Genomic DNA, 8,613 nt, shown 5'->3' with positions numbered 1-8,613 from the left:
TCTTGCTGTCAATAGGAATTTACCTTGAATTACTTTCATCTCCATTGCTATCAAATAAATTAGCATTTAAGAGTATCTCTTGCCATCAGCCCTAGGCCCAAAGAACAGACAACATCAACTTTTTCAACAATTCTGCTGCCCTTGTCAAAAGTGAAATTTTTATTGCTTTGTTAATAGAGTATCTTCTAGAATAGGTGGATTTTTCTAGCATGGCCACTTAGCCACTTATTTGAGCTTTTTGTTTTTTTCTCTAGTGTCTTCTATGGACATTTTGGAATTTCTTTATCCCATATTATGTGTCATATTTTTTCTGAACTTCTAAGAACTATCTTAGCAACTTGTTAGTAATATTTCCTGGGATCCTTGTCAATGTTTTAAATCTTTTATCATGGACAGACTTTCCATATGAACAAGCATTCCCTTATCCAAATTTCTGCCACAAACCCATTCCTACACACCTATCTGGTACCATCAGAATTCAATTCTACATACTCCTGTGCCTCTTGTTGGTGTATGTATGTGGCTAGGTTCTGCAGCAACTTCTGCAAATTCCCTTTTAACCTTTCACAATGCCAGTATTTTTCCAGCTAGTTTCTGTTGTAACGTGACTGTACTTATTGTTTTGGTATTCAAGATGAGAGAGGGCAGCAAATCCTGAGGTCATTCACATGATGTCTTTTAAGGGAGAGGTTCTGCATCATATTCCAGCAAAAGGGACCATTACCCTCTAACAAGGAGTGGACCAATTCTTCAGGTGCAGAGAGCTCAGGGTAAACTAGGAATTGAAATTTTCAAGTACATTGACTTAGATGTCCCTATCCTGAGTCTAGAGTCCCATGCCTTCCCAATAAGGCACTGATCTTAGTTAGCCGACCAGACATGCTGTGACTGAACATTATCCTTTTCTGGATCTCTGCTACCACTATAATTAAATCCTGTACCTGATGATCTTTTTCTGCCTTCTTACCACAGCAAATGAGTTTCTTTATATACTTCCAAACATGTCACCTTAAATTGGTGATTAATCACTGTAAACCTTTCAGTGTTTTTCTTCAATGCATGGTTAGCCCCATCCAATTCCATAGTACTTATTATTTTTCCATATGTCTCAAATACTTCAGATAGTGTGCCCACCAAATGCATTCATTTTGACTAGTATTCCAGACCAGTTAATCACCAGTGTACGTTTTAACAATTGCACTTCTATGCCATGTCACAGCTATTAGTATTCTATCTGCTACTTTTAATTAGGGTCCTCATTGCCAGGAGCCCAGTGAATAGTGCATTTCTAAAATCCCATTTTAAATTCTGCTTTCTAGGATTAACATTGTTATCAACCCTATAGGTTAGATTCCTTGGGAAACAGACTTTGAGGCAGAAATTTGCATTCATGGACCTTGCTAGGCAGTGCTCTTGTGAAAAAAATACCTGTAAAGGTGTGAGAGAAGTAAGGTTAGACAGAAAAAGAAATTGAACTATAGAAAAAACGCAGGAGGCTCAGCTGACTCAGTGGTGAGCTCTGAAGCTCAGATTTCCTTTAAAATTTGTCTTATTCAAGGCAATGGTGTTGAGCATTTGTACTCACCTGTAAACCTGTAATTGAATGAGTTCTGTCCCAGGGAAGTACTGTGACTTTGGAAAAGCCAACAGCTTTTGTCCAAAAGCAGTTTCTATAAAAGTATTAACCATGAGTTGTGAAAAGCCAAAACTCTTGGCAACTGAGAAAATGAAGTCTCATTATTAGAGAAAGGTAATTTCAGTGGCACATACAGCATCCATCATAGCTACAAAGTGATTACATAGTTGTATTAATTTTACTGTAATTCTATATAATACACACTTAATTCTTTTTAAATTTTTGTACATGCACATTTTTTAAATAAAATACTAAATATTGGAAGGTGATGTGTGTGGCAATGCTTGTGGAACCTGGAGAGCACGAACAGCAAATTTAGCCAAAAGATAGCAAAGGCATTGGAGGAAATGTAATTAGAAGCAGAACTGTGTCACTTTTCTGCATGTTTCTATTTTTCTTGCCTTATTTGTGATTTTTTTTTTTGGTTGTTTCAGATAAACGAATGAGTAACTGAGTACAGGTCTCCTTCTATCTATTACTAAAGATTTGTTACTCTCCTTGAATCATTCCTTCCTTCCTTCCTCTCTCTTTCTTTCTTTCTTTTCTTTCTTTTCTCTTTCTTTCTTTCTTTTCTTTCTTTCTTTCTTTTCTTTCTTTCTTTCTCTGTTTCTCTCTGTCTTTCTTTCTTTTTCTTTTTTTTCTTTTAAACAAGGCCTGTCTTTGTTGCCCAGGCTGGAGTGCAGTGGCACAATCTTGGTTCACTGCAATTTCTGCCTCCCAGGTTCAAGTGATTCTCGTGCCTCAGCCTCCCAAGTAGCTGGGATTACAGGCATCTGCTACCATGCCCAGTCAATTTTTGTATTTTTAGTACAAATGGGTTTTCACTGTGTTGCCCAGGCTGGTCTTGAACTCCTGACCTCAAGTGATCTGCCCACCTTGGCCTCCCAAATTGCTGGGATTACAAGCATGAGCCACTGTGCCCGGCCAAATTTTTTCTTGAATTACCACAAAATAGAGCTATGTAGTTATATGCTGCACTCCACTGATATGCACCACAGGTATATTTACTGGGTATAATATTTTTGGGCACAATCCACCTTAATACCCACCCCAAAACAACAGGATATACACTCTTCTCATTGCATACGGTGCAAACTCTGAAACTGACCACACGATTGGGCATGAAACAACCCTCAGCAAATACAAAAAAACTGAAATCATAACAACCACACTCTTGAATGACAGTGCAATAAAAATAGAAATCAATGCTAAGAAAATCAATGAAAACAATACAAATAAATGGAAATCAAACAACCTGCTCCTGAATGACATCTGAGCTGACAATGAAATTAAGGCAGGAATCAATAAATTCTTTGAAATTAGTGAGAAAAATATGCAACATATCAGAATTTCTGCTACAGTCAAAACTGTGTTATATTACTAAATACCCACATCAAAAAGTTAGAAAGAGATCAGGCATGGTAGCTCACACCTGTAATCCCACACTTTGGGAGGCTAAGGTGGGTGGGTCACCTGAGGTCAGGAGTTCGAGACCAGCCTGGTCAACATGGTGAAACCCCATCTCTCCTAAAAATACAAAAATTAGCCAAATTAGCTGGGCGTGGTGTACACCTGTAACCCCAGCTACTCATGAGGCTGAGGCAAGAGAATCTCTTTGAACCCAGGAGGTGGAGATTTCAGTGAGCTGAGATTGGGCCACTGCACTCCAGCATGGCTGACTCAGCCTCTCAAGTAGCTGATCCAAACACTGACCCAGGAAGAGTTTGAATCCTGAACAGACCAATAAAATGTTCCGAAATCGAGTCAGTAATAAAAAGCCTGCCAATCAGAAAAAGCCCAGAACTAGGCAGATCACACTCTAATTCTACCAGATGTAAAAGGAAGAGTTGGTACCATTCCTCCTGAAACTATTCCAAAAAATTGAGGAGGAGGTACTCCTTCCTAACTCATTCTATGAGGCCAGGATTATCTAGATACCAAAACCTGGCAGAGACACAACAATAAAAGAAAACTTCAGGGCAATATCCTTGATGAACATAGATGCAAAAAATCCTCAGCAAAATACCAGTCAAGCAAATCCAACAGTATATCAAAAAAGCTAATCCACCATGATCAAGTATGCTTTACTCCTGGAATGCAAGGTTGGTTCAACATATACAAATCAATAAATGTGATATACCACATAAACATAACTGAAAACAAAAACCACATGATCATCTCAACAGATGCAGAAAAGGCTTTCCATGAATTTCAACATGTTTTAAACAAAACTAGGCAGTGAAGGAACATTCTTCAAAATAATATGAAACATCTTGAAAAACCCACAGGGAACATCATACTGAATGGGCAAAAGCTGAAAAAATTCCCCTTGAAAACCAACACAAGACAAGGATGCCTTTCTCACCACTCCTATTCAATGTAATATTGGAAGTTCTGGCCAGGGCAATTAGGCAAGAGAAAGAACTACAGGCATCCAAATAGGAAGAGCGGAACTCAAACTATTCCTGTTTGCAGATGGTCTGATTGTAAACCTGGAAAACCCCATAGTATCTGCTGAAAAGCCTCTAGATCTGATGCACGATGTGATCAAAGTTTCAGGGTACAAAATTAATGTACAAAAGTCAGTAGCATTCCTATACACCACCAACTTTCAAGCTGAGAGCCAAATCAGGAACACAACCCCAACACAATTACTACAAAAATAATAAAATACGTAGGAATACAGTTAATTAGGGAAGTGAAAGATCTCTACAATAGGCGCGGTGGCTCACGCCTGTAATCCCAGCACTTTGGGAGGCCGAGACAGGTGGATCACAAGGTCAGGAGATCAAGACCATCCTGGCTAACATGGTGAAACCCCATCTCTACTAAAAATTAAAAAAAATTAGCTGGGTGTAGTGGCGGGCGCCTGTAGTCCCAGCTACTCAGGAGGCTGAGGCAGGAGAATGGCATGAACCCAGGAGGCGGAGCTTGCAGTGAACTGAGATTGCACCGCTGCCCTCCAGCCTGGGCGACTGAGCAAGACTCTGTCTCAAAAAAAAAAAAAAAAAAAAAAATCATTCTCAGCAAACTATCGCAAGGACAAAAAACCAAACACTGCATCTTCTCAGTCATAGGTGGGAATTGAACAATAGACACAGGAATTGAACACGGACACAGGAAGGGGAACATCACACACTGGGGCCTGTTGTGGGGTGGGGGGAGGGGAGAGGGATAGCATTAGGCAATATACCTAATGTTAAATGATGAGTTAATGGGTGCAGCACATCAACATGGCACATGTATACATATGTAACAAACCTGCACATTGTGCACATGTACCCTAAAACTTAAAGTATAAAAAATAATAATAATAAAAAAAGAATGTTGACTATTGTCCCCCACTTTCTTGTGACTTGTAGAGTTTCTGCTGAGAGATCTCCTGTTAGTCTGATGAACTTCCCTTTGTAGGTGACTTGGCCTTTCTCTGGATGCCCTTAACATTTTTTCCTTCATTTCAACCATGGAGAATCTGATGATTATGTGTCTTGGGGTTGATATCTTGTGTAGTATCTTAGTGATGTTCTTTGTATTTCCTGAATTTGAATGTTGGCCTGTCTTTCTAGGTTGCAGAAATTCTCCTGGGTAATATCTTTAAGTGTGTTTTCCAACTTGGTTCCATTCTCCCCATCTTTTTCAAGTACTCCAATCAATCGTAAGTTCAGTCATTTTACATAGTCCCATATTTCTCGGAGGTTTTATTTCTTCCTTTTCATTATTTTTTTCTCTAATCTTGTCTGCCTGACTTATTTCAGCAAGATGGGCTTCAAACTCTAACACTTTTTCTCCTGCTTGATCGATTCAGCTATTGATACTTGTGTATGCTTCACAAAGTTCTCACGCTGGTTTTTCAGCTCCCTGGGTCATTTAAGTTCCTCTCTAAACTGTTCATTCTAGTTAGAAGCTCCAGAAATATGGAACACTTCACGAATTTAAGTGTCATCCTTGTGCAGGGCCCATGCTAAGCTACTCAGTGTCGTTCCAATTATAGTATTTATGCTGCCAAAGCGAGCACCCCTTTCTTTTCTTCACTTTGTGTTTGATATTCTCTTTTTCTCTATTTCAAATGGGAGATCAGAAGTCATTCATTGAGACCATTTATCTTTTGCAATACAAATGTTAAGAGCTATTACTTTTTCTCTGAGTACCGTTTTAGCTACATCACATAAACGTTGCTTTTTAGTGTTTTTATTTCTCAGATCTAAATAGTTTGTATTCAATCTATTGATATATTTATTGAATGATAAATTATTTAAAATTATTTAATTTTAAAACTTTTAAATTTCCAAATATTTAAGTATTTTATTTTGCAATTGACTTCTAATTTAATTAATACATTCAGATAAGAGAGTGATATTTTTCTTCTGACTGAAGACATTCTTTAATATTTCTTATAGTGTAAATCTGCTAGTGAGAAATTATTTCAGATTTCAGATGTCTGGAAATGTGTGTATTTTGTCTTCATTTTTGAAATGTATTTTCAGTGGTTATAAAATTTTAAATTGACAGATTATTTTTTCTTTCAGAACTTTGAAGATATCTTCCCTTTGGGACAGTTAAAGTAGTGTGACAGGTACTAGGAAAATGGTGTGGGTAGCTTTTATTCAGGATTCTCAGGTTCCTGAGTTTGCTACCTTATTTTGGGGCATAGACATTCATTCTGTTAAATGTAACAGTGGGTAATATCCTGAAGCCAAATGTCATAGTGAGCTGCTCTTTTTCCTTTTTTGTAATATTGTATAGCCTGTGAAAATCTAAAGTTACTTCTGAATTTTCTCTGCAACTCTTTCTCACTCCACTTATGTTGGGCACCATCTTCATAAGACACATCAGTTTATTTAAGTAGTGTATCACTAGTTGAAACAGGAACGAAACTCTTTGAATGCTGACTGCTTAGTGTGAGTTGGAGAGGTGGAGCAGAGATGCTAAGCAATTAGAATGAATGCAGTATTATAATGCCCATGACAGTTAATTTTTAAAATATAATTTCAACTCTTATTTTCAATTCTGATGATACAGGTTCAGGTTTGTTAGATGGGTATATTGTGTGATACTGAAGTTTGGGGTACAAATAACCCCATCACTCAGGTAGTAAGCATAGTACCCAATAGGTAGTTTTTCAGAGTTTTGCCCCCTCCCTCCTCCTCGACTCAGGTAGCCCTCTGTCATTCCCATCTTTATGTCTATGTGTACCAAACACTTAGGTCCCACTTATAAGTGAGAAAATTTGGTATTTGGTTTTCTGTTCCTGCATTAATTTGCTTAGGATAATAGCCTCCACCTGTGTCCCATGTTGCTGCAAAATAAATTATGTCATTCTTCTTTATGGCTGCATAGTATTCTGTGGTGTATATGTACCAAATTTTCTTTATCCAATCCAATGTTGATGGGAATCTAAGTTGATTCCACATCCTTGCTATTGTGATTGTGAACATCTGTGATGAAAATACAGGTGGAATGATTTAGTTTCCTTTGGATATATACCCAGCAATGATACTGCTAGGTTGAATGATAATTCTATTTTTAGTTCTTTGAGAAATCTTCAAATTGCTTTCCACAGTGGCTGGAGTAATTTACATTCCACCAACAGTGTATAGGTATTCCCTTTCAATGCAGCCTTGCCAGCATCTATAATTGTTTGACTTTTTAGTAATAGCCATTCTGATTGGTGTGAGATGATATCTTATTGTGGTTTTAATTGCATTTCTCTGATGATTAGTGATGTTGAACATTTTTTTCACATGTCTGTTGGCCACTTATATATTTTCTCTTGAGAAATGTTTGTTCATGCCTTTTGTACACTTTTTAAAGGGCTTACTTGTTTTTTTGCTTGTTGAATTGTTTAAGTTTCTTACAGATTCTGGATGTTAGACCTTTATTGGATGCATAGTTTTCTTCCATTCTGTAGGTTGCCTGTTTACTCTGTATAGTTTCTCTTGCTGTGCAAGAGCTCTTGAGATTCATTAGGTCCCATTTGTCGATTTTGGTTTCTGTTGAAATTTCTTTTGAGAACTTAGTCATAAATTCCTTCCCAAAGCCAATGTCCAGAATGATATTTTCTAGGTTTTCTTCTAGGATTCTTATAGATTGAAGTCTTACATTTGAATCTTTAATCCATCTTGAGTTAATTTTTGTATAAAGTTAAAAGTGGAGATCCACTTTCATTCCTCTACATTTGACTAGCCAGCTATCCCAGCACCATTTAATGAATAGGAAATAATTTCCCCATTGCTCACTTTTTGTCAATTTTGTCAAAGATCAGATAGCTGTAGGTGTGTGGCTTTACTTCTGGGTTCTATATCTTATTCCATTGTTCTATGTGTCTACTTTTATATTAGTAAAGAAAAAACCTGTTTGGTTTACTGTAGCCTTATGATATAATTTGAAGTCAAGTAATATAATGGCTCTGGCTTTGTTATTTTTGCTTAGGATTACTTTGGCTATTTGAGCTCTTTTTTTTGTTTCCATGTGAATTTTAGAATAGTTTCTTCTAATTCTGTGAAAAATAATGTTGATATTTTGATAGAGATAGCATTAAATCTACAGATCGCTTCGGGTAGTATACTTATTTTCATGATATTGGTTCTTTCAGTCTATGAGGATGGCATGTTTTTCAATTTGTTTGTGTCATCTATGATTTCTTTCAGCAGTGTTTTGTAGTTCTACATGTAGGATCCTTCGCATCCTCAGTTAAATGTATTACTAGCTATTTTTTTCTGGCTGTTTTAAGTTGAATTGCATTCTTGATTTGGCTCCCAGCTTGACTGCTACTGGTACATAGCAACACTACTGATTTTTGTACATTGGTTTTATATCCTGAAACTTTACTGAAGTTGTTTATCAGCTCTAGGAGCCTTTTGGCAGAGTCTTTAAATTTTATATAGAATTATATCATGTCCATGACAGTCTTAATAGGTCTGTTTTTACTGTTTGTTCTGAAATTTAAGTATAGTTTGATTTGGTATAAATGGATCCAT

At 37.0% G+C, this 8,613-nt stretch overlaps 1 non-coding gene across 1 annotated transcript; it reads right to left on the bottom strand.

Moving 5' to 3' along the window:
• Nucleotides 1-5,544: 5,544 nt before the first annotated feature.
• Nucleotides 5,545-5,651, bottom strand: LOC112439252 (U6 spliceosomal RNA). The gene has a single exon (XR_003027534.1). It is a non-coding gene; the product is annotated as a U6 spliceosomal RNA (small nuclear RNA).
• Nucleotides 5,652-8,613: the final 2,962 nt, after the last annotated feature.

This window comes from Pan paniscus, chromosome 13 (genome assembly GCF_029289425.2).
Source record: "Pan paniscus chromosome 13, NHGRI_mPanPan1-v2.0_pri, whole genome shotgun sequence".
NCBI lineage: Eukaryota > Metazoa > Chordata > Mammalia > Primates > Hominidae > Pan > Pan paniscus.
This window is presented reverse-complemented; position numbering and strand designations above follow the sequence as displayed.